The sequence below is a fragment of the Schistocerca serialis genome, chromosome 9 (genome assembly GCF_023864345.2).
Source record: "Schistocerca serialis cubense isolate TAMUIC-IGC-003099 chromosome 9, iqSchSeri2.2, whole genome shotgun sequence".
In the NCBI taxonomy this organism is placed as follows: domain Eukaryota; kingdom Metazoa; phylum Arthropoda; class Insecta; order Orthoptera; family Acrididae; genus Schistocerca; species Schistocerca serialis.
The window spans coordinates 226643806-226671221 of record NC_064646.1 but is presented as its reverse complement, the minus strand read 5'-3'; the positions used below and the strand labels follow the sequence as shown (position 1 = coordinate 226671221).

The 27416-nt window shown below is 44.3% G+C and overlaps 1 protein-coding gene and 1 pseudogene across 2 annotated transcripts in view; one reads left to right on the top strand and one right to left on the bottom strand.

The window, feature by feature from the left end:
• The window catches only part of LOC126419043 (atrophin-1-like), a 396149-nt gene that overhangs the window by 71892 nt on the left and 296841 nt on the right, over positions 1-27416 (bottom strand). The window lies entirely within an intron of this gene.
• Positions 20108-20224, top strand: LOC126420150 (5S ribosomal RNA; annotated as a pseudogene).

Sequence of the window (27416 nt, the reverse complement as noted above, 5' to 3'; positions counted from 1 at the left end):
TGACCACAGATGTTAAGTCCCTTAGTGCTCAGAGCCATTTGAACCATTTTGAACCAGTTGTGCGACTGGATTCGTGATTTCCTGTCAGGAATGTGGCAGTTCGTAGTAATAGACGGCAAATCATCGAGTAAAACTGAAGTGATATCAGGTGTTCCCTGGGGAAGCGTCCTGGGACCTGTGCTGTTCCTGATCTATCTAAATGACCTGGGTGACAATCTGAGCAGTTCTCTTAGGTTATTCGCAGATGATGCTGTAATTTACTGTCTAGTAAGGTCATCCGAAGACCAGTATCAGTTGCAAAGCGATTTAGAAAAGATTGCTGTATGGTGTGGCAGGTGGCAGTTGACGCTAAATAACGAAAAGTGTGAGGTGATCCACATGAGTTCCAAAAGAAATCCGTTGGAATTCGATTACTCGATAAATAGTACAATTCTTAAGGCTGTCAATTCAACTAAGTACCTGGGTGTTAAAATTACGAACAACTTCTGTTGGGAAGACCACATAGATAATATTGTGGGAAAGGCGAGCCGAAGGCTGCGTTTCATTGGCAGGACACTTAGAAGATGCAACAAGTCCACTAAAGAGACAGCTTACACTACACTCGTTCGTCCTCTGTTAGAATATTCCTGCGCGGTGTGGGATCCTTACCAGGTGGGATTGACGGAGGACATCGAAATGGTGCAAAAAAGGGCAGCTCATTTTGTGTTATCACGTAATAGGGGAGAGAGTGTGGCAGATATGATACGCGAGTTGGGACGGAAGTCATTAAAGCAAAGACATTTTACGTCGCGGCGAGATCTATTTACGAAATTTCAGTCACCAACTTTCTCTTCCGAATGCGAAAATATTTTTTTTGAGCCCAACCTACATAGGTAGGAATCATCATCAAAATAAAATAAGAGAAATCAGAGTCGAACAGAAAGGTTTAGGTGTTCGTTTTTCCCGCGCGCTGTTCTGGAGTGGAATTGTAGAGAGATAGTATGATTGTGGTTCGATGAACCCTCTGCCAAGCACTTAAATGTGAATTGCAGAGTAATCATGTAGATGTAGATGTAAATGCAAATTGTGCGCACACAAACTGTTTACTGTTCGTTTCTCTCCGTGTTATTCTGTTAAAGCCAACCGGCTCCGTTAAAGGGTGATTAAAAAATGGCTCTGAGCACTATGGGACTTAACTTCTGAGGTCATCAGTCCCCTAGAACTTAGAACTACTTACCTAACTAACCTAAGGGCATCACACACATCCATGCCCGAGGCAGGGTTCGAACCTTCGACCGTAGCGGTCGCGCGGTTCCAGACTGTAGCGCCTAGAACCGCTCGGCCAGTCTGGCCGGCTAAAGAGCATTTGAGGACTCCTTACAAGCTCTTTATTAGACGCAGTTTCTTCAGGAATTAATGATCGAATATTCTGTGTCTTGTGACATCCATAATTTCCCAATGGACGATTAAATGTGATGCGGTTTCATCCTCTTCACAACATAGTCTACACAGAGGGGCTTCTTCCTCTATACCCATCACGTGCAGATCTTTCTTAAAGTTTCCATGGCCAGCAATTAGTCGTACCAGGATTACAGAACTTCTCTTGAAACAGGCTTAGGCATCATTATCTTGCCAAGTTTCTATTGTTGGATCTTAGTTCAGAATTCTGCTTTCTGTCACCCAGTCCATTTTCGTAGTTTTCATTTGATTATCTCCGTATTGATGGTTCATTGCCGCTAATTCCTCAGTGACCAGGAACCCACAGCAGGCTTACCCTGTTACTTTGCCCTTGTCTCACAAGTGCTTCATGGCATTCTGCAACGATTATTGATTTCGTTGTAGGAGCTGATAGAGATTTCGGAGCCGCTCGGCACCGTGGATTTCAATACTAGATTACTGCAGACACTTAAAATTGTGTCTACACGTTGTCAAGCGCGCATACAGTTCCATTCCGCTGTGTTTTAATCCGTTCAGTGAAACGCTCCATTTGCGCTTTGAAGACGAAACTTCTGTTTTGGAAAATGCGGCTCGACAAGTATTGCATTGGCTATCATGTTTTGTTTCAGGCAAATTTTTAGTTTTTTGCCAAATAGTAGGTCATTCATGACTATGAATATGTTCATAATCTTCAGCGACTTGTGCGCTGAGCATCACGGAGAGGTTTGCTATTGAAATGCACAGAGAGCACTTCAAGGGAGGACTCGGACAACGCCTTATTCCCCCCTCCCCCCCCCCCCCGCATGCATCTCGTGAAATGACCACGGCGAGAAAATTCGAGAAATCAGAGCTAATACAGAGACTTACCGACAGTCATTCTTCCCGCGCGGCATTCGCGAGTGGAACGGGGAAAGGGAGATACCATAAGTACCCTCCGCCACATACTGAGGGTGGCTTGCGTAGTATGATGTAGATATAGATGTAATGCCTAGATTAGACACCCTTCAAAGACCGATTGTAGATACAGATGTAATATTTGGATTCGTAAACATCAATCGTACACAAATGCAGAGCTTTACAGATAACCAATCTTGACGGGTACTAAAACAGACACATCGACCTATTTTAAAAACAAGTTTTATTCAGGGTTGGCTGTGTCTATACGTTTTCAAGCGCGCATGCAGTTCCATTCCGCTGTGTTTTATATATAAAATTAATTGTTGGTAAGGCCGATACCACGTTGAGATTCATTGGGAGAGTCCTTAGAAAATGTAGTCCATCAACAAAGGAGGTGGCTTACAAAACACTCGTTCGACCTATACTCGAGTATTGCTCACCGGTGTGGGATCCGTACCAGATCGGGTTGACGGAGGAGATCCAAAGAAGAGCGGCGCGTTTCGTCCCAGGGTTATTTGGTAAGCGTGATAGCGTTACGGAGATGTTTAGCAAACTCACGTGGCAGGCTCTGCAAGAGAGGTGGTCTGCATCGTGGTGTAGCTTGCTCGCCAGGCTTCGAGAGGGTGCGTTTCTGGATGAGGTATCGAATATATTGCGTCCCCCTACTTACACCTCCCGAGGAGATCACGAATGTAAAATTAGAGAGATTCGAGTGCGCACGGAGGCTTTCCGGCAGTCGTTCTTCCCGCGAACCACACGCGACTGGAACAGGGAAGGGAGGTAATGACATTGGCACGTACAGTGCCCTCCGCCACACACCGTTGGGTGCCTTGCGGATATAGATGTAGATGTTCTAGCCCTGGTACTTCCCTTGTAAGCGAAGTCATATGAAAACGGCGCCTTCTTCCGAACTGTTAGTAGTTTGCGATGACGAATGGCCTCACACCACATTAATTACCCAAGACGACATACTTATAATCAGTCTGAGTCCCTAGTAGTTACTCACAGCCTTAAAACAGTCACCGCCGGAAGGAAAGTCGTTTCGTGAAGCTGGGCCCTGGAGCACACCGAATGGCTAGGCCACGGATCACAGTCTTCCGACCGTGGTTGTGCCACCGTTGCTCATCTGCCGTACATTCTTGGGAGGCAATCATCATTTCTATGTCCACTCTTCCTACTTTCGCTCGTTCCAACAAGTCTCTTCCTTAATTCACCTGGCCTGCTTAAACGTAGTAATTCGTTTGTGGCTTACGAAGAAATCGTGAAAGAGATGTCTCACGCTTACGCCAACCTAGTCCTCGTTAAATGAGACGAAAAGATAAAGTAATTCCCTTTTGCAACGCTCGTTTCGCAGATGTTCTTCCGCCTCCCCCCCCCCCCCCCCCTCCATCGCTCTGATTTCGCTCTTCCTCTCCTTCGTCCCCCTCCTCACTCCTTTTTCCTCCTCGAGATTAAATCCGCCCCGGGAACGCTGCCCGTTTCAACATAATTAAAAGCTCACTTTCTGTCTATCGGATAAACCGTTTATTACGAAGCTGGAAACGATCGTGTCGAAAACATCAATTATGGCAGCATTCCATTAAGATTACAGCCGGCGCGGTGCGGCGCGGGTGCTCTCCGGGCGGAATCCAGCGTTACAGCCTGCGGCGTTTTTCAGCAGCTGGAACGGTTGGGGGAGGGGAGAAGCGGGGGTGGGGCGGATAGGCGAGAAGATAAGCTGGGGGGGGGGGGGGGATAGAAAGTACAGTCTGCTGGCCCGGATAACAATGCCTCTCTCCAGGCGTGTTCATAACTGCGCCCAACTGCCAACATTCTTCAGTGTATGGGGCAAGTAATTGACAATCGCCATACGAAGTGCGTCCTAAAACGTCAGCCTATGGTATTGCCCAAGAGAGGAAGCAGAATATAAACATAAAATACTTTCACTCGCCAAGACAGCTATATCCATTGGACTGATTTCAGGTTTGGCAATGTGCATCAAGTAGTTGGAAATCATAGGTTTCTTCTTTTGGGATCAATCGATTTGTTGATGCCACACGTCTTTGGAAATCAATTGTATTACGTATCTAACTGGTAGCTCTCAACCAGTTCCGTAATGGTTTATTTCTCGTACGTCTATTTTTGTTATTCGCAGTGTTCTGTTTCGGACTTTCACCCTTCATTGTAGGCCTCATTATATATAGTTCTGATCAATTTTTCACTGATGTAAAATCAGTGCGACGTAGTTGTAGTAATGTTATACTGCGAATGCCTGATATCGTTGTCACAAAAATGCAACTAACAAAGTTCACGAAGAAGCGGCACCTATCGCCGTGTGGACGTAGTTTACTGGTTACGCAGCCAACGTATTATAGATAAAAATGCATACAAAAGCTCACGCAACTTTTCACACAACATAGTTTAATTAGTTAGTTAATTTCTTGTTCCGTAAATAATTTTGCTCGATAAATCGTAATGATGTGGAATGAGTCATTTCACAGTCACATCGTAAATTAATTTGTACCTATGGTTACTTCCTGAACATTTTTTTGGCAAAATGAAGAAAGATATACAGATGTTGTGAGATAGTAAGTCCTAACCACATTACGCATTAGAGTAATAGAAATTATTCCACGAAATTTCTTTTCAAATTTTACTTTGCTTTATGTCAGACATTTTGTATCACTGGGTAAGTGATCAAAACATTTTGTTGCAGCATTGTGCATCCCTTTTGTGCTAAAGAAAATCTTAACGTGTAGAAATGCGTTTCATTTTTTCTTCTGGTTTTATGTTTCGGCCCAGTGATACAAGTGCCTCTCAGCTTTACTTCGTAATGATATCTATTCTGTTCCGCGGAATTGCACGTAACAGATGTCACCGTCTTCCACTTTCGCAGTTTGTAACAGAATTGATATTTACTCCTTGCTTCATGGTACAGTGACAAGAGTGTGCGCATTAAGTTCGAGTGCCTGCAGTAGACAATTCTGCTTCAGTTTAGTGTGTTTGACGGAAGGTACAACTCTATACACGCCTCCACGCTTTACGTGTTTGAAGTACATGTAAAACACTATATACACTTCTTCTAAAACAACGCAGAAGATGTCACGATTAGATAGGTAAATAATAAAGTGAATACAGAGTCTTAACACTATGCAAAGGAAAAGAATCGGTTTTATCGTTGAAATGTTAATTCCAAAAGTTACATATTTAGTTAACACGTATGGTGACTTAAAGAAAACATCGGTTTCACCTGCTTTCGACTTGCGTTAGCATATGTGCTTAAATGCCAGATCCATTAGAATCGCACGTTTTGCGTCATTGCGGCACGGAAAGCTATCTTCCTCTCGGGACTCGCTAAGTGCTAAATCTAGTCTGTAGGGGAGTTAGTGCGGACTCGGCAAGCACACACGTATTGACTGGCGCATTCTTCTTTCATTTTTCCTTGTCTTCATTCCGTAATGACGACTCAGAGTTTTACGCAACAGAGATTTCCGGTGATACACCTGTCCTTGTATTGCAACAAGGGAAATCGCTTTCAGTGTCAGTAGATTATGGCTGTTTTAGTCGAAGTCTCTCTTGATCGCCTCCGCTTTCATCGCAATCGACAACATTTTTGTGGAACTTTGGTAAAGATGAGTCGTTCTTAGATCCGACGTAATTACGAAATCTGAATGTTTTCGCTCATTCTCTTTACATTGATTTAACAAGTGTTTGGGGCAGTTCCCACTGGCTCCTTTTCATTGACGACGGAAGTCATGGCATCAATCTTGCATTGACCTTCTTCACGTGTAATTTGTTGTGAATGATCTGAAGTACTATTTTTCATAAATAACGTACTTTTACTTTATTATGTGTATCTGCTGTGAACGGTAAGGAAAAAAAAAAGAAAAAAACAGCGGCCATATTGTAGTTTGCTAATAATACTGCATATATCCCCGGTAAGAAATATTTTCACTAAAATGTACTCGTGACTGGATCACGTATCTGTAAAACACAAATCAAAAATAATCTGGGCCCAAAGTTAGCCTTTGTTTCTGAAGATCCCCCAAACCTTATACTTTATTTTCCAAGACTGCTGCAGAATTCTGCTTTCACCGCATACGACCAAAGCGACCATCGTTGTTGCGACGACATACGAGCACATTAAACTTTTGCGACCTCCGCTGCCAGACAGCCAATTACGCAATAATGGGATGAAATTTATTTGCTTGAGGCAGCCGACCTTTCGAAAGCCGACGGGCCCCGGCGCAGGGCACTGCATTCCTGCGCGGTTCGATACGGACGATGCGCTACGACTGTGTGTGTGTGTGTGTGTGTGTGTGTGTGTGCGTCGCTCTTACTTTCTAACACGCCCGAGGAACATCATAGCGGGCCTCCTTTAGAAGAGGGGGAGCTACCTCTTCACGGAGGGCTGCAACTTCCGCATTTCACCGCCGCGCGCCGCCACCGTCGCGTACAGCATGTCCAGAGGCTAATTAGAGACCGCGAGCGTGCCCTTGTCATCAATGCGTGACGGCCGCTGCGTGCCTCGTAACACATGTTCCTCTATTGGATAGCTCACCCGCGTTGATGTTCTAGCGACCGTAAGAGAGATAGGCGAGTTGTACGTGCGAAGACGCAGAGGATAGGGTACTCTCTTCTGCCACTGGTTCGTGTACAGTTAACTGGTCTATCTAGCAGCTTCAGGTAACTGATGCACATCCATTAAAGAAATTGGAGGCCCAGGACAAGTAATGATAAGCTAAACGCCAGATGCCCACATACCTCGTCTGTCTCTTTAATGTTCGTTAAGTTCCTCACTGGCCAGGTATCTGGTTAACATGTTCATTGGAATCTCCAAATGACATCAGTCATATTTTCTTTCATTTGCATTTCCAGAGCAATGCAAATATAGTTTTTCTCTTGGCATGATCCTCCATTATAGCTGCAACTTAGACATCCTGTACATACTCAGCATAGAGTTCGATCAATCGGCATGAAGAGTTTCTTCACGATTCCTGGCTCCGACTGTAGGAGATGCTGAAACTGTTGGAGAGTCATCCTGATTCATCACCTCTCAATCTACGCCCATAAGTTTCGTAGACTGGTCAAAGCTTTCCAGAAGACGCTCACATCTCACTAGAAGCCTTCTCATATCTTCTCATTGACAATAGCAGTCAAGTGATCGGAAGGCTACGATAGCAAAGTCATGCTCGCAGATTCTCTCTCAAGCAATTCTGACTCAATCTGGAACGATAAAGTACATCATTGTCCTGCATTTTCGCCTGTAAGGTTCTTCAGCTGAGCAAATATATGCACAGGATCTGCCGTTGGGATGTAGGTTACTATATCGCTCGCTGCTGAAAGGCGTGTTGAGAACACTTCTCTTCCCACTCAAACATGACCGGGCCAGAGTACTTCCACCGCCTGCTTAAACGGTGCGCTGTTGAAATATAGTGTCCATCACCTTGACAGATATTCGACGTACATTTACCTTGTCACCACCGTGCGTGGTAGCCGTGCGGTGTAGGGCATCTTGTCACGGTTCGCGCGGCTCCGCCCGTCACAGGTTCGAATCCTCCCTCGCGCATATCTATGGCTCTGAGCACTATGGGACTTAACAGCTGTGGTCATCAGTCCCCTAGAACTTAGAACTACTTAAACCTAACTAACCTAAGGACATCACACACATCCATGCCCGAGGCAGGATTCGAACCTGCGACCGTAGCAGTCGCGCGGTTCCGGTCTGAGCGCATAGAACCGCTCGACCACCACGGCTGCTCCTCGCGCATAGGTCCTAGGCCTAGGGACCTTAGAAGTTTGGTCCCATAGTCCTTACCACATTTCCAAAACTTGCCCTGTCACTGGTGGTTACTATCGTGTTCCGTTGGGCGTGCCTTCCAGACTACGAAGACCCTCAACAGATACAGAACAAGGGTGCCAAACTGCAAAATCAGTGTGAAGACGTGGGATCGCAGCAACGATTAAGTTTGTAAATCAGGTTCAAGGCAGAACTCCGAACACTGGTTGGTTTGCAGTAATCTGAGCGAATCCTGTGACACGGAAGACTGTTTGTAGCTAATGACCGTGCCATTCTGACTGCTGAACACTGGACTCACACTCCGTGATATCTCTGTCATTAATATTAGACTGCAGATTTAGAATTGTATTGTGTTTTAACGTTTTCTCTGTTTTGAACTGTGATGAATAAAAAAATTTAGCGCACGCCGTCAGTACGAGTAGCTTGTTTCCATGCTTCGAGCGACAGGCAGCTGTTTTCCTACGTCCATGTTAAGTTCTGCTCTGTCATGAGCGGTGAGCAAACCACACATTTGTGTGACGGTAGCTCCGGTGCGCTATAGCGAGAAGCAGGTTGTCCAATGTATGGCTCTTCAACTAACGCTCTCTGTGTCACTCAGATGACCACTGATTTAATTCGCTGTGGATAATCTATCCACAATAACGCTCATCAGTAGCTAACTGCGACCTGTACAATTAATATATTGCTGTCCACGACAGTTGACTCTGGTTTTCCTCTTATCGACGTAATCACGGCAAACTTTTCACGCCATGGAATATGAAAAGCCGTAAAAGCTGTACGACGTCAAAAATGATTTTCTCACCCTCCGTCAGGTCCAACAAAACTAGCTGGTTTTGTGCGACTTGCTCTGAGATCGGCTGTCACGTTGGCGGCAAATACTACACCTATCGTCATCAAAATCACGTGACAGGCCGAACTAATCTGTCGTTTCAGAAGCCGTTCTCCAACAAAGCAGCAAAGTTCAATTCAAGTTCTTATGTACTATCTGATCAGAAGTATCTGGACACTGATATGAGTTTTTTCGACCCTTCGCCTTGATCTCCGTCTGGGAAACTTTGAGAGAGGTGTCTAAATGTCTGTGGCTAGACGACAGCCAGTTATTCCTCAAGAGCAGAATCCAGAGAAGGTAGTAACCTTAGCCGCTGAAATCTTATGGGACTTAACTGCTAAGGTCATCAGTCCCTAAGCTTAGAAACTACTGAACCTAAATTATCCTAAGGACGAACACACACACACCCATGCCCGAGGGAGGACTCGAACCTCCGCCGAGATCAGCAGCACAGTCCATGACTGCAGCGCCCTAGACCGCTCAGCTAATCCCGTGCGGCTACTGTTTAATTCATAGCAAAGCTGGGTGCAGGTCGGGACTCTGGGAAGACCAGGCCACTTTAGGAAAGTTATTATCTACAAATCATTGCCTCACAGATGCTTCTTTGCGATAGGTTGCATTGTCATGCTCATACAAACAGTGATACTGGTAGTCTCCAAGCTGTTCCTCTACTGTACGCAGTACACAACGCTGTAATTGTGTTCATATCCTTCCGCAATTAGCGTTTTGTTAGGCACTACAAAGGAATCACACCCTAACAACGAAAACGTCACCTCCTTGTCGTTGCCACTACATATGATGGCAGGTAACGCTCTCCATGGAGTAGCCAAACCCAAACCCTCCCGTCGGATTGCCACAGGATATGTCGTGATTCCTCCCTCCAAACACTCGTCTTTTGTCATCCACTGTTCATCGGCGTTGCACTTTACACCACCTCAAGCGTTACTTAGCACTGACTACAGAAATGGGTGGCTTCTGTGGAGCAGCTCGACGGTACCACCACACCCTACGCACATTGTATTATCTGGTACGCTGGAAGCAGCTTTGAACTACAAGTGATTCCTTCCGTCGATTTCTGGCGAATTGTTAAAAGCACTCTCCGCATGCAGGACGGTTGCCGTTCGTCAGTACGTGCGGTCTGTCTGGCCTTCGTTTTGATGTGGCTGTTCCTTCGCATTTCCGCTCCACAATCAACTGTCGACTTGGGCAGCTTTAGAAGCGTTGAAATTTCACTGTTTTCAGGTGACTCAGATGACTGGTCCACGACCGAAGTCACTCAGTTCTCCTGATCGACTCATTCCGTTGTTACTGCTTTTCTAGGCGCTACAGTCTGGAACTGCGCGACCGCTACGGTCGCAGGTTCGAATCCTGCCTCGGGCATGGATGTGTGTGATGTCCTTAGGTTAGTTAGGTTTAAGTAGTTCTAAGTTCTAGGGGACTGATTACCTCAACAGTTACGTCCCATAGTGCTCAGAGCCATTTTTGAACTGCTTTTCTATAGACAACACAGTACACCTTGTCTCCTTCTATACTAGCAGGTCCACCTCTAGTGATGTACATCCCGTCAATTCGGCATTACATAGAGGTGTCCGGCCACTTTTGATCACCTAGCGTTATGTGTCTGTTTGTGAACATGAAAGCTGCTAAGGAGATTTTTTAAAACGAGGGACGAGACTATATTGAAATATACTTCAAAATAAAATTGAGATAGAAACCGAGAAAGTAGAAGAAAAGAGTGACTGTCGGGCGAGAAGGTCTTGTATCAATAATATATGCAGCATTAGACAGGTGACTGGCAAGACACTATCAGGTAACTTGCAGACACACATGGGTTTTATAGATTTTCAGAGGGCTTTTGAAAGTGTTGCAAGATCTAGGTTAGAGGAAGCAATGAAAAACCAGAAAATTCATAAATCTGATGTAAGGGCCGTTAGAAAGCTGTATTCAGATAAAACTTGTCGTGTTAAAGTTGGGGAGTTACCATCACAGAAACTTAAGGTTAGCAAAGGACTCAGACAAGAAGCTGTTGACACCTACCCCATTTAAAATATTTTTGAACGAAGTATTACAAAATTGGAAAAGGAGGTGCAAAAATGGGAATTAGAGTAGGCGATGACAGCCAGTTCTCTCTGAATCTCTTCAACGATCAGGCCATCTTTGCCAAGGAAGAAGAGGATTTATGTTACATGCTGAGAGAGCTCAAAGAAGAATATGAGTAGTGGGGCATGAAAATTTTTGCAAAGACTGAAACTTGGCTGTCGGAGGAGTAGGAAGGGAGTTTGTTATCGATGATGGATCTATAGTAAATTGTAGCCGTTCATATAAATATTTAGGGACAATCATTTCGGATGAAGATGGAAGCAACGAGGAAATCAAGCACAGAATAGGAAAGGTGGAAATTATGCAGTTACACTCCATTACATGGAATAAAACGACGTCAAAAAGTTTGAAAAGGAGGATATATGAAACTGTAGTTGAGACCTTTCCTCTGTATGATGCTGAACTGCGGGAAGTCTCCAGGGTCAGTGAAAAGAAATTAAAGGCAATGGAATAGGGTTTTGAAGACGTAGTTGTGAAGTGACACGACGAGATAAAATAAGAAACCAAGTCCTACAAGAACATATGGGAGTTTCAAAACATATTGTAGACACAATTGAAAATAAACGCCTAACATGATACAGATATCTTAGAACAATGTCAGAGGAAAGATAGCCCTCTAAAATATGGCACTGGAGACCTCTGCGACACAGAAAAGGAGGAAGACCCCGGCTACATTGGAACGATGGAATGAAGCGTGCACTGCAGGGTAGGACCACTCAACAAGAGGAGTAGCAGGGTTGAAGGAGATGGAAACTGGGACACGAGACACACCGCATGGTGTAGAAAACTCGCCGAAAGAAGGAAATAAGGCTTGAAGGTCTGATACCAAAGAACGCGGCGAGTCGCTCTGGTGGAACGCACACTGAAGGTGTACAAACTGCATGACGTGTGTGTACAGCGTGGCAATGGTGAGTGTTGCGGCACGGCGCGGACCCCATTTCCGATAATAGCGCCCCCTCTCTTCACCGCTCACACACAATCAGCTTCGCCACCGAATGGGCCGCCAGCCGGTGACGAAACGCAACGCCTGCAGCTGGAGGTAGAGGTGGTGGCTCCTTTCTTCGCCGCCGGCGTTCTGCGTCGGCGGAACAACAGGTGTGTTGACTGACATTCAGCGTAGCTGTCGCTGAAATCTCGTATAAGCAAATGGCACCGTTTATTCGTTAAATTTGTCTGTCTCAGGATGGAGTTTCCGACACTTGCACTGAGTGACGTAGCATAACACACTTAAGTTAGTAGTGGTTCGGAAGAGGCTGTTCCTAAAGTAGGATACATCGGCCGTCAGCCGCTGACTGCTACATACTACTGGGAAAGTCCTCTTCCTGCACTAAGAACTCCGCCCTCGCTTTAGTTTATTGACACACCAAAACGGCTGTGGTGCGTGGCTTTCTTCCAGCATTCGGAGCTGCTGTTCATCCCGGACTGGTAAATAGTTATCCGTGTTCTTAGTGTTGTGGAGGTGGAGTTCATCTACGCCACCAAGGGCAGTCTTTATTAATTAACAACTGGTTCAAAATGGTTCAAATGGATCTGAGCACTATGGAACTTAACTTCTGACGTCATCAGTCCCCTAGAACTTAGTACTTAAACCTAACTAACCTAAGGACATCACACACATCCATGCCCGAGGCAGGATTCGAACCTGCGCCCGTAGCGGTCGCGCGGTTCCAGACTGTAGCGCCTAGAACCGCTCGGCCACTCCGGCCGGCGATTAACAACTGGCATCAGTATGTTGTGGATCATCCCAACAAAGAACATGTAACATTTCGCGTTGTGTAAACTATAGAAAGAATAAGAGGAAAGGAAGTTTACTCACTAAAAAACTATACTTTTAAGCGAGGGTAGCCATGTTTGTATCCCAACTAATGAAGTGCAAAAACATTTTGGTAACATTTTGGCGTTGTGTAAACTATAGAAAGAATAAGTGGAAAGGAAGTCTACCCACTAAAAAACTATACTTTTAAGCGAGGGTAGCCATGTTTGTATCCCAACAAATGAAGTGCGAAAACATTTTGTAAATGTAAAACAACGTGCAAAAGAAATAGATACTACAATTTCACCAATTTACGCTGAAGTACCAGGACAGCTGTTCAGTCGATGCTACGAGTCGGTAACTTCATTACCGCCACATGGAAGTGCGAAACAATCGCTGTATCGCATTAGGCTAAAATATGTGGAACTTACACAAGACCTAATCAATGCTGGAGAAATATTCTTTCAAGAAAATAATTCACTGATGAATGACGGCAGCAGATTTTTACTTGTAAATGACAACAGAGGAACTAATGACAGAATATTGGCGTTTGCCAGCATCAAGGGAAAATCATGTTTATCACGCTGTGAACCATTCTTTATGGACGGAACGTTCGCGAGCTTGGACCCTCGTGTATCGGGCACGCTGATCTTAGAGGTACTTGAGAGGAAACAAACACAATGCCATCTTTCTGAGCTTAGCTGCCGAACAAAAAGCGAGCAAAATGTGATGTTAAATCCAAGGTGATGGGCTGGAAACCTATTTCCCCCATAATGAATTTCGAAATGGCTGTCTTCCAATAAGCAGCAAGTTTCTTTCCTGAAACAGAGATTTCGGGTTGCAGTTATCATTTTAATCAGAGTTTGTGGAAATAAGTGCAGTGCCAGGACTTTGTTCCTGTCTGTAAGGATGATGAAGCAATTCGCTGTCACATCAGAGCGTCATCAACTACAGCTCTTCCTCTGGAAATGTTGCATGCCTTCCACTTGAGTTGGCGTAGCTACTGCATTCGGACATTCGAGATACAGGCCTGTGCATTATCATGAAATAGCGGTACCCCCTGGAGCACTATTAGACAAAGACGGTTCCCGACACATTCGCCACTCTCCGGCGTTTGTTCTTCGGCAGACAAGAGAAGAATTGGATGGTTGGTTGTTTTGGTGGAAGAGACCAAACAGGGAGGTCAACGGTCTCACTGGATTCGGGAAGGAAGTCGGTCGTGTCCTTTCAAAGGAACCATCCTGGCATTTGCCTGAAGCGATTTTAGGGAAATCACGAAAAACCTAAATCAGTATGGCCGGACGCCGGATTGAACCGTCGGTCTCTCGAATGTGAGTCTACTGTGCTAACCACATCGCCACCTCGCTCGGCCAAGAAAAGGATAACAGCACGTTGGTCCTGTATGGACGCATTTGTTAATGAAGTCACCGTAGTTCACGTCTCCGCATTTGTCGCGTGCACTTCGGGAACACACAAATTCCACACTAGACACTTGCCTACATGTTGGTGCGTATACACCAGCATCGGTGTTGTTGACACTCTGCAGCAAGGCCCTCAGACTGCAACTTTTTGATCGTCTCTTATACAAAAGAACACTTTACAGCTATCTAGTACGCCCTCGACAGTGAAACTATCATTTTGTAAAAAAACGAGTGGTTTGCAGAGGAATAACAGCACCAATGCTCAGTTAACACTGTCCAGCAGTGGACTCACTAAAACACAGATAGTTTCGTGACTGCTAGTACGTGTTATTACGAGTACAACTTATTACAGAGTTTCATACATATCTAGAGTTTACTTAGAATTATTAACAATTGATACGTAGAACTTATTCATACGTAAAAACATTGATGATGAATCAGCTTGTTGTGCCTTTAAACAGCCACAACGCTTCAACATCATCATCATCAAAAACAACAGCCTGTTTTGCAGCCAAGACTGTTTAGCTCTTCAAACCTGTACATTTTGCTCCAGTTATCACGCTTGCTCTCAATCATAAGAAATAATGGTTCTACATGCAGAACAAATACTTATTATGCAACGTCTCAACCTCAGAACAACCGGTAAGCTTAAGCGATAGTCTACTTTTTTGTGATTTTTATTTGTTACCAGCTGGACAAGAAAGGCAAGTACTGGATGCAGTATGGCGCGGCAAAATGAAAAGGCCTGTGGAAATGAGTCCAGCTCCCAACTAAGCACCAGCACTAATAAGCTTGTATGCCGTGGAACAAGTGTCGTAAGAAGTGTGATGAAATACGGGCGCAGATGCGAGGCCAATTTGTAACAAGGCTTGACGGAGCTACTGATTGAACACCTTCAACGTCGCAGCTTGCGTCCGGATCATCTCGTAACAGGCTAGCTCCTAGTGAGTTCTTCTCGGACACACATTACGATCAGAGCAGAATTGTGTCACACACTTATTTCGGAAAATAGCACTGAAACATATGCTTAGAAATGCAACAGCATAAAAAGAAACACACATCAGTTAATCCCTATAGGTTAGCCAGATGTCCCGTTTTTCCGGAACAGTTCCTGTTTCAGGTTAAAGAACTCGGTGTCCCGAATAATACTTTCTGAACGGCACTTTGTCTCGGATTTCAGGTTACAGAGAATGGTTAGAAATGCAATAGCATAAATAGAAACATAATCAGTTAATCCCTATAGGTTAGCCAGATGTCCCGTTTTTCCGGGACGGTTCCGGTTTCAGGTTAAAGAACTCGGTGTCCCGAAATATACTTTCTGAACGGCACCTTGTCCCGGATTTCAGGTTACAGAGAATGGTTAGAAATGCGATAGCATAAAAAGAAACATAAATCAGTTAATCCCTATAGGTTAGCCAGATGTCCCGTTTTTCCGGGACGGTTCCGGTTTCAGGTTAAAGAACTCGGTGTCCCGAAATATACCTTCTGAACGGCACCTTGTCCCGGATTTCAGGTTACAGAGAATCGTTAGAAATGCGATAGCATAAAAAGAAACATAAATCAGTTAATCCCTATAGGTTAGCCAGATGTCCCGTTTTTCTAGGACAATTCCGGTTTCAGATTAAAGAACTCGGTGTTCCGAAATATACTTTCTGAACGGCACTTTGTCTCGGATTTCAGGTTACAGAGAATGGTTAGAAATGCAATAGCATAAAAAGAAACATAATCAGTTAATCCCTATAGGTTAGCCAGATGTCCCGTTTTTCCGGGACGGTTCCGGTTTCAGGTTAAAGAACTCGGTGTCCCGAAATATACCTTCTGAACGGCACCTTGTCCCGGATTTCAGGTTACAGAGAATGGTTAGAAATGCGATAGCATAAAAAGAAAGACAAATCAGTTAATCCCTATAGGTTAGCCAGATGTACCGTTTTTCTAGGACAGTTCCGGTTTCAGATTAAAGAACTCGGTGTTCCGAAATATATTTTCTGAACGGCACTTTGTCCCGGATTGCAGGTTACAGAAAAATATTATCATACCATCTATTTGTTTTGCCAAATTCTTGCTTGTATCGAAGTTTTCAAAATGGTTCAAATGGCTCTGAACACTATGGGACTTAACATCTGAGGTCATCAGTCCCCTAGAACTGAGAACTTCTTAAACCCAACCAACCTAAGGACATCACGCACATCCTTGCCCGAGGCAGGATTCTAACCTACGAACGTAGCAGTCGCGCGGTTCCGGACTGAAGCGCCTAGAACCGCTCGGCCACATCGGCCGGCTTCGATGTTTTCAACTCCTGCTATTAACCTAAATACCGTAACTTTTGATTATTGCCGCTGACTGACTCCCTTAAGGAATATTATTGCGTGGTAACGCTGATGAGTTTCAATTAATGTCCCTTGTCTCTGTTCAGTTCATGCTTTGCACCAACGTATCTCTGTTACTCTGTTTGAGTCGTATCACCGTCGATTCCTTATGAAAATGTATGACTGTTTCAAATTAACTCAGAATACGGGTACCTAATAGAAAGTGTGCATTCATAGAAAAATATTCAGAAAAATGGTTCTTCATAAAACGAGGGGCCGGCTGGAGCTACCGAGCGGTTCTAGGCACTACAGTCTGGAAAAGAGCGACCGCTGCGGTCGCAGGTTCTAATCCTGCCTCGGGCATGGATGTGTGTGATGTCCTTAGGTTAGTTAGGTTTAAGTAGTTCTAAGTTCTAGGGGACTGATGACTTCAGAAGTTAAGTCCCATAGTGCTTAGAGCCATTTGCACCATAAAACGAGGGAGAAGTGACTGAAGCAGAATGTGTAATTTGTGTTATGTTTCCATCTGCACGTGGAGGAAGAGCACATATTAAGGGTCATTCAGCTATCGTAAACCATAAATCAGACATGTGCCCTCCAAGCTCTTCAAAATGGACAGTTATTTTGTTTCAAATTAATTCTAATAGGGCAAATTAGTAACGGCAGCGGAATTGGTAATATGCTATCATACCGTTGAACATCATACGTCTTTGAAATCAGTGGAGTGAACTTCTAGGCTAAGCTCCAAACTTTTTAATGATTCAGAGTCAACAAAAAACGTGACGCTGGGTGGAACAAAATCGACAGCAGTTGTGAAGTCTGTGTTAACTCGCGACACTGTCAAACAAATATGCAGTGATCTTTCAAAGGTCCGTTATTTTGGTATAGCTATAGACGGTAGCAATAACAAACAAAAGTGGTTCAAATGGCTCTGAGCATTATGGGACATAACTTCTGAGGTCATCAGTCCCCTAGAACTTAAAACTACTTAAACCTAACCAACCTAAGGACATTACACACATCCATGCCCGAGGCAGGATTCGAACCTGCGACCGTAGCGGTCGCGCGGTTCCAGACTGTAGCGCCTAGATCCGCTCGGCCACCCCGGCTGGCTAGCAATAACAAACTGAAAATCTATTTCCCTTAATTAATAATATTTTTAACCTTAAGAGAAGAGTCCCCGTTTCCGTTTTCCAAATTATGCCCAGGTTTAGTCAGTTTAAGAGAAATTCCCGGTTTGTTACACAGAACGTACGCCAATCCTAAATACTTACAACTATGCTGATGTAATGGAGTCACATAAAATCGTATTGAAATGTAGACATTGTTCAGAATACGGTGAACGTATACATTTCGCGTTACACCTTAGAAACACCTTACAATTAGAAGCAACATAACACTTCATTTGCCCGTGAGTTAACTGAGAGAACGGTCCTTGTTTAGCATACCATCCAGAAGTGTCGGTTTCATAACTGCAAACTTGACTGACTAGCTACGCTGATTCTATTTACGTCTATCAAGACAATCCAAGTCCGCTGCCCTCACTTTTCAATAAGTCTGCAAAGCTTCAAACAGTCTCCTAGTATGAGCGTAGATTATTAGTGTTTAAATTTCCAGCTTCACGCCCACACTTCCCAATGGCCAGCAGTCGTGCCACCCTTCACTTTCAGTTGCTGATACAATGCTCGACCTACTCGCCACCAACAAAAAAATGGTTCAAATGGCTCTGAGCACTATGCGACTCAACTTCTGAGGTCATCAGTCGCCTAGAACTTAGAACTAATTAAACCTAACTAACCTAAGGACATCACACACATCCATGCCCGAGGCAGGATTCGAACCTGCGACCGTAGCGGTCACGCGGTTCCAGACTGAAGCTCCTTTAACCGCACGGCCACACCGGCCGGCCGCCACCAACAGAATTGTCTACTAAACCGCAGCCACAGCCACATCATCATCAACATCTGTATCTTATACCTCACTCGCTTTTCTTTGAAGCTTCTATTCACCAATTTGTTGGCATGCACAAAGCTTTAGCATAACTTTCTGTTTAATCTCACAACTTCGTATTGGAGACTTTGTTTCCCGATACTGGGCTACACGGTAGTAATATTGCTTTTTGTTATGTTTCACTTATATATTCAAATCAAACCTACATACTGCCAGTGCACATATTTGTTCACCAGTGTTAACATTAATTGTACGACAGCTATCTGCTGCGGTCCGTGCGCTTGATCTCCATACAACGATCTATTGTAAGACGTTTTTACATAATTTGAAGGTTGCATAAGTGATATTATGCCGCTATAAATCTACGTGGAAGTCACAAGTTGCTTGGTGACTGCCTTGTTTAATAACGCGTTTCGATATATACATCTTCAGCAGATTAACAAAGGTTTGGGTGATTGTTTCGCATTGCCTTTTGATAAGATAGGTGACTACATACCTATATATGACGTGTTCACCTAAGGCATTATTAATCTGATGATGATGTATATATCGAAACGAGTAATTGAACAAAATAGTCACTACATATAATGTGATTTCCACTTTTTTCTTTTTTTAAAGCGCATAATAGCACTGATGCAGTCTGCAAATTCTATCGTTTCTATTCTTTATCGAGAAGATGCGTGCAATATCGTTACCTTTGGTTCTGGGGCCATACTAGAGACGACGGAAGTTTAATTGGACTCAACAGCCTCTACAGCCGTCCGTAACTGCGAAATTGTTGTCGGTGCAGGATTTTGTGCACAAACTGACCTCGCAATTATGTCCCATAAATGTTCGATGGGATTCACGTTGGGCTATGTGGGTGGCCAAATCATTCATTCAAATCGTCCAGAATGTTCTCCAAATCAGTCGCTAACAATTGTCTCTCTGTGACATGGCGCATTGTCATCCATAAAATTCCATGGTTGGTTGAGGACATGAAGCCATGAATGGTTGCAAATGGTCTCAAAGTAGCCCAACATAACCATTTCCAGTCAATGCTGGGCTCAGTTGGAACAGAGGACTCAGTCCTTTCCATGTAAGCAAAGCCTACACTATTAAGGAGCCACAACCAGTTTCAACAGTGCCTCGTTGACAACTTGGTTCAAAAATGGCTCTGAGCACTATGGGACTTAACATCTGAGGTCATCAGTCCCCTGGAACTTAGAATTACTTAAACCTAACTAATCTAAGGACATCACACACATCCATTCCCAAGGCAGGATTCGAACCTGCGACCGTATCAGTCGCGCGGTTCCGGACTGAAGCGCCTAGAACCGCTCGGCCACAAGGACCGGCGTTGACAACTTGGATCCATGGCTTCGTGGGTATGCGCCACACTCGAAACTTACTATCAGCTCTTACCAACTGAATTCGAAACTCATCTGACCAACCCAATGTTTATCCGTCTAAAAGACGGATAAACAATCGATATGGTCACGAGCACATGAGGCAAGCTGTAGGCGATGTCGTGCTGTTAACACTGGCGCTTGCGTCGGTCGTCTGCTGCAATAGCCCATCAACCCCAAAGTTCTACGTACTTTCCTAACGGATATCTTTTTCGTATGTGCGGGGCTGATTTCTGCCGTTATTTCACGCAGTGTGTGTTGTTTTGTTGGCAACGGCCTTGCTGCATTGGATACACCGGTTCCCCTCAGATCACCGAAGTTAAGCGCTGTCGGGCGTGGCAGGCACTTGGATGGGTGACCATCCGGCAGCCATGAGCTGTTGCCATTTTTTCGGGATGCACTCAGCCCAATGATGCCACTGAGGAGCTACTCGACCGAATAGTAGCGGCTCCGGTCACAGAAAACCATCATAAAGACCGGGAGAGCGGTATGCTGACCTCACGCTCCTCGTATCCGCAACCTCTGCTGAGGGTGACAACGGCGGTAGGATGGTCCCTATGGACCGCTTGTGGCCTGAAGACGAAGTGCTGGTTGTTTGTTAGCACTGACCACTCTACGCAAACGTCGCTGCCCCTGGTCGTTAAGTGAAGGCCGTCGGCGACTGCGTTGTCCGTGGTGAGAAGCAATGCCTGGAATTTGGTATTCTCGGCACATTCTTGACTCTGAGGATCTCGGAATATTGAATTACCTAGCGATTTCCAAAATGGAATATCCCACGCATCTAGCTCTAACTACCGTTACGCGTTCAAAATCAGTTTATTCTCGTCGTGCGGCCGTAATCACGTCTGAAACTGTTTAATATGAATCACCTGAGTACAAATGACAGCTCCGCCAATGCACTGATCTTTTATACCTTGTGTACGCGGCACTAGCGCCATATGTAGATGTTCATGTCACCTCAGTGTAGTGGGGTTCAAAGATAACAGTGGTTTCCGAACGCTACCCCACAAAGAAGAATTATCTTCGTTAAATAATAAACTAATCTTTTGCCACAACTTCAAAAAGTGCGTTAAGTTTCTTTCACTTCCTCAGCCTGTTTTCCTTGATACTTAGAGAAATTTTAATTCTTTTGTTATTTTTAACACTAAATGTGCGAGCAGGGTCGCAAGCGTTACTATCGGCACTCTCTGCAGGTATTATGAGCTACTAACAAAGCTACGGTAGCTTCTAGTCTAATTAAGAGCTAAGTGCGCCACGGCAGACAGCTGCTGGAACATGGGCCGTATCTGCGCGGATCTCAGTGTGGTCGCTTGGACCTCCCGCAGCGGTCTTTTCCCTGTGGAAACAATGGTTAGCCGGCCCCGACAGTGTGCGCTTGACGGAGAAAGTGCGAATGAGGTGCACGGTGCTTTCTCCGCAGTTGGAGGAGCTAATTCGCGAACAGCCGTGGCGGTCAGGACCAGCTCGTGGTCTGCACAGCCCGCAGCCGCCCAAAGATCCGGAGGAATTGGTGTTGCTAGGCTGGAGAAAAGTCACTCCTGCTGCTAGTAGACTGTTCGTAAATTCAGCCGTTTATCACTTTCGGGAGGGGCAAGAAACCGAATGAAAACTTGGTGAATCGTTTCTTTAGTAACACTAAAGCTACACTGAAGAGCCAAAGAAACTGGTAGATCTGCCTAATATCGTGTAGGGCCCCCGCGAGCACGCAGAAGTGATTCAACAAGAAGTGACATGGACTCGACTAATATCTGAAGTAATGCTGGAGGGAACTGGCACTGTGAATCGTGAAGGGCTGTCCATAAATCTGTAAGATCACCAGGGTTGGAGATCTCCTCTGAACAGCACGTTGCAAGGCCTCCCAGATATACTCAATAATGTTCATGTTTGGGGAGTTTCATGGCCAGCGGAAGTGTTTAAATTCAGAAGAATGTTCATGGAGCCACGCTGTAGCAATCCTGGACGTATTCCGTGTTGCATTGTCCTGCTGGAATTGCCCAAGTGCGTCGGAATGCAGAATGGACATGAATCGATGCAGGTGATCAAACAGGACGCTTACGTACGTGTCAACTGTCAGAGTCGTATCTAGACGTATCAGGGGTCCCATATCACTCCAACCGCACACGCCCCACACCATTACAGAGCCTCCACCAGCTTGAACAACTCCCTGCTGACATGCAGGGTCCATAGACCCATGAGATTGTCTGCATGTCCGTATACGTCCATCCGCTAGGTACAATTTTAAACGAAAAATATCATTGCAGTTTCTAACGGATACGACAACTAAATCACAGTCGTGCACAAAATGGCGATTAAAAGATCGCGAATCAAATGAAAAGTGCCGAGTGCATACTTCATTGGGCCAAACAGATGGAAGCTCGTCATGGTCTTGTGTTAGGCGGCGAAGAACCATGCGGGCACAAACACACCTTTGAGTACCCCAGACAGGGGAAAAGTGCATCAACAACATCATCAGAGACATCTAGTTGTGCAGTGAGGCGTTTTATTGTGATCCGTCGATCACCTCGAATGAGTGTTCAAATACTGCAGGAGTCCCAACTGTGTGCACGTGGGAGATCACACAGGTTTGCGCTCCGTTGTTGCGATGATGACAGACGCCTCGCCCAACGATTCATCGTCCTTTAGTTCATTGCCAGATCTCTCAAAGTGGTTCTGTGAAGACTTAAGTGTGGATTGCGGAACAATCACATAGATGTACATTGAAAGTTGTACGTGAATGTCAGAACGCGACAACGTGCTAAGGATACTTCGGGTGAGAGCGGTGCATTGTTTCACTGCAAGGCTAAAAGATTACTTGTCCTCGGATGAAGAGCCCGTTGGGTGACAGGTGGTGTTGTGACGGTGAGAGTAGTTGTGAGGCGGCCCACACAAAGAAGTTACACCGCAAGAGAAATTCACGTGGTGTGGGCCGGGAGGTAGGACTCTCTCCACCTGCAGCTGTGGGCTGAGGAGCGAGGAGTCGGCTCGACCACAGTCGCTCGCCTCTGGCAGCGCGCGTGAGCTCGTGGCGTGGCGTGGCGTGGTGAGGCGAGAAAGTGTGAGATGCGTCTGTCCGGGGTGAAAGCACCCGGCGTTTACACGGCCGCTCTGACGGCACCAGCGGCGCCGGGATCGGCGGGCGGTGGACACAGAGCGAGGAGGCCCAGAGCTGTAAAACTACCGTAGGCTACCGTATACTACCGTAAGCAAGCGTAGACTACGGTAGTTTTACAAGTAGCTTTCGTCAGTTAAGGTCGTATCCGCATTACCTGTACGTTAGGTGTGTTGCATAGTTATAGGGCGTTTTTCCCATAACGGCTGTATTTTTTTTTTTACATAGACGATCAGTGTACATTCCACCCGCCAGGCTAGCCGAGAGCGCTACTGCGCTGCTTCCTGGACTCGGGCAGGCGCACCAGCCCCAGATCGAATCCGCCCGGCGTATTACCATCGTCGGTCGGTGTGCCGGCCAGCCTGGATGTGGTTTTTAGGCGGTTTTCCACATCCTGCTAGGTGAATACCGGGCTGGCCTCCACATTCACGTTCCGTCTCAGTTACACGACTCAGAGACATCTGAACATACTCCCACTTTTCCATTAATTACACTTGAGGAAGACAGCAGGGGTACACTAATTCCATCCCGGGGGTACGGGGTGGCGGCGGGAAGGGTATCCGGCCACCCCTTTCCACTATCCTTGCCAAATCTGTTTCTAAAAATGCCGACCCTGCGACAGCGCAAGACGTGGCACCAGTGAAAGAAAGAAAGAATCAGTGTACATTCCTCTAAAACCCAGAAGCAGTGGACTGTCTAGAAACTCAGGGATAATATATAAAGGGCCAGGTAACGTACAGAACATTTTTGTTCTAAATAGTTATCCTCCTGTCTGCTATTTGAGAACAGACAGTATTTATAACAAAACTGAAACTGTCAATGTTTAGTTCAGGTTTTATTTGTATATTGTGGATTTGTATCCTGAAACAGAGGGATGTTGTTGTAAAAATAAGAGAAAACGATGTAGATTTATCGTAAAGTGCTAGAAAACGCACTTTCCTCAACAAAAAGGTAAAAATAAGGGAAAAATGCCGCAAAACAAAAATACAACAAATTTCTCATAAATACTTTCCAGAGCTTTTATAAAAGATGTTTCTATTGTTTATAAACAACTTTCGCATTCATCATTAATAACAGGAAACTCTTACCTTAGATCATGATGAAGAACGTTATATTGAGTACATAATAACAATACTTACTCATATTTTTAATATTTGTGCATGTAAGCTGTACTTGCATCAAAAATAATTGCTTTGGTTACATAAAAGCGCAGAAGTTATATGATCAACTAATTTTTATTAATTATGAAATGCAACTTATGTTTTATGAAAATGTAAAATACATAATGGACTAATACTGAATGACGTGCTGTTCTAAATACAAGCAAACAAACAAAGAGAAATCGTCGGTTCCCAGATTTTCTTGTTATACATTCATTTATGTTTCTTTCCTTGCAAATTCTATCAATATGTCCGATAATTCTAAAATTTACTTCGTCATTTATGTAGTGTACCAAAATAAGTGAAGCGTCGTATTGGTAGAGCGCAACTCTAGTCAGTCCCATCGAAGGAACATAATATGGGGCTACTCGAACCTCACAGGACTGCTGCTCGGAAGAGCTGGAAATTGCGGATTTGGAGACCCATGAGCAGATGCTTCCGGATAACACATGTATTTATGGATGCCATAATAACGTCTGCCCTTTGTAGACCTACCGAGAAAGATCGTGCAGAAGTTACGACACAGGTCTCGCTCTTAGAAGGGCTATGGTTTAATTCCCTACCGAATCCTTCAGATTTAGATTTTCCGTGGTTTCCGCAAATTGCTCAGGATAAATTCCAGAATAGTTCATCCGAAAAAACAATCTGATTTCCTTCCCCATCCTTCACTAATCCAATCTTGTGCAACGTCTCCGATGATCTAGTCGTGGGCGGAAGTTAACATCTTAATGTTCCTTCTTTTCGTCTTTTCAGCTATTAGACGAGCTATGGAAACCTGTTCTACAGTGCATTCTGAAAAGTAATGCCTCCGGACTTTTTAATGTGAAAACTGTTAAAGCTTTTTAACTAAGCCAATCGTTATTAATGTTCTATATCATTATTCTTCATGTCTACATCTTTACTGCTCAACATAGTCACCATGGCAATGAACACATTTCTCCCAACGAGAGACCAGTTTGTTGATTCCGTCTCTGTAAAATCTTGTTGCAGCGTTTGTGTTTCGTTTGGCACTGTCTTTCTGAATCAGAGGGTGCTCAATGCGGGCGTGAACTCTTCGAATTCAAAACTCGATAACAGGACACTGTTTCTCACGCACCGTCATAGTTACGTTACACATCACCATGTTACACACTACAATTCTGCGGCCTCTAGCGGCAGAGGGCTGCAAAATATTTAGACATGAAGAATAAAGATGTAGACAGTTAATAACGTTTGTTTAATTTAAAAAGCTTTTAAGATTTTTTACATAAATTCGGAGGCATTACTTTTCAGCACCCCCCGTCCCCCGCCTAAACTACATTGCACATGTGAACCATTTCCATTTCTTATCTATATAATAGAAATAAAATAAATGTTGCGTGACATGTTTGTTAGTGCGGCCATTTTCCGCAGCGTGTACGTACTAGTAAATATTCGTTTTATATCATGAAGAGTTACAACAAAAGTTCTCGGCAGAGTAGCACTGAAGTGTCTTACATCTTGCAGCCGATTAGAAACAAAGTGTGAAAGCTACAAAGCCAAAATATCTCGACGTAAGTATCTGACAATTTTTCGTAAGTTTATTGCAAGTGCGCCTACAGCGAAACAACATAAGAGAGGGAGTTCTAATCTTGGAAGCACAAATGAGTAAGTATAAAATCCACTAAGGATGCGTTTAGTACAGGATTAGCCATGAGTATCTACGGGATTTGACACGATCTTTGCGCAAGACCTACAAAGCATACAGAAAAATGACACGCATTACCGGATAGAGAACCTCTTCGAGTTTCCATTCGTAATACACGCGCCGGCGTAGTTGCACACGGTCACAGGCGTGACAGAACCTGTGGGCGAATCATACACTCCGTGACGTCTCATCGAAGTAGTTCGCGCCTGCAGACAGGCAACCCAATGAACACTTTACAAAGCGGGTTTCCTGGGGAATTCTTTTTTCGCTATTTTAATGAAAAACACGCACGTATTGATGTTTGCCGTGTTACAATCGGCATCCATACTGAGCATTTTGTTGAGGTGTTCTGTTAAAGTCCGATACATAGAAGAAAATAACTTTCTCGTGTCCCTCTGTGGTACCAATATCAAATCTATAATTACGTTTCTGTTGTGTTCAGTGTTTCATTTAGGTTCTTACTAAACGTGAATGTGTAACTTTTCAATCAGTAAATACTCCTAGCCGCAGTTAGAGTATTCCTCTACATAACGCTCTTACACTGTGATAAAATTTCTAGGACAATTTTTCACTGTTCCATTGTCAACTGCATACATTGTGTTAGATAATATTTACTTAAGATTATGGAGAATATTACTGTAGAGATATAACAAGCTGTCTGCAACTAGGGCAGTTGATAACATTATTATATATCGATTTTTTTTACAAAAAATAGTGATATATGTTTGCTATATTTTCCACCAGGTGTATCGATATGAAAATGGCAGTATCGGGTACCGATATTTTTATTTTACTTTTTTCTCAATTTTCGTTAAATACTTGAAATTGTAGTGGAACATAATTTTACTTTCACTGTGTGAAGGTATCTTGCTACTTTTTCGGGTTTCATTACGTCCAGTCTTTCTCTTTGACTATGTGAAGCATGCATAGGCGCCACAAAGAAGTCCGATTGCACTGAGGGGTATCTTTTGAATGGAGTAACAATATTTCCGATGTGGAGATATACCACACCAGCTACTTTAAAAAAACAATTTTTTACGCAACTAATGTGCTATTTCTTCACACCAGAATTCATCAAAAACAGTTTCTGGAAATGGTGAAGAAAAATCTAAATGACAAGACTGGCATTTCCGGTGGGCGGTGACGTGCGAGGGGAAATGCCGGCGTAATCGGCACTAGTCGCTTCCAACAAAATCTGCAGAGTTTAACTTCACCACGTAATTATGACACTACAACTGCTTGGTCGCAGGTGTTGGCAGAAATGAAAAGATGGCAAAGCAGACATCAAGTGTTCCCGAGGAATGCCATATGTGACGAAACCGAACGACTGACCCATCGGACACCATTTATCGTGCCACTGACTTGCAGTAATCATTGTTAGCCAAGTGGTTATCGCCAAGCATGAACGTGCATCGTTTTCCTTTCAATTCTGTCTCTAAGGGGGATAGGCAGGTTGCTAGTTTGGTAATGTACAGAATACCTAATAATGAATCAGTACTAAAATATATAGCCCTACAACCGGCAGTATGTTTAAAATGTGCAGCTGATATATTGATAGGCCAGTTTATCGATATTTTTTCTTCGATATATCGATATCTTTCTCCGATTCAACGCGAGACGATATTAATAAATTTTTAAATAT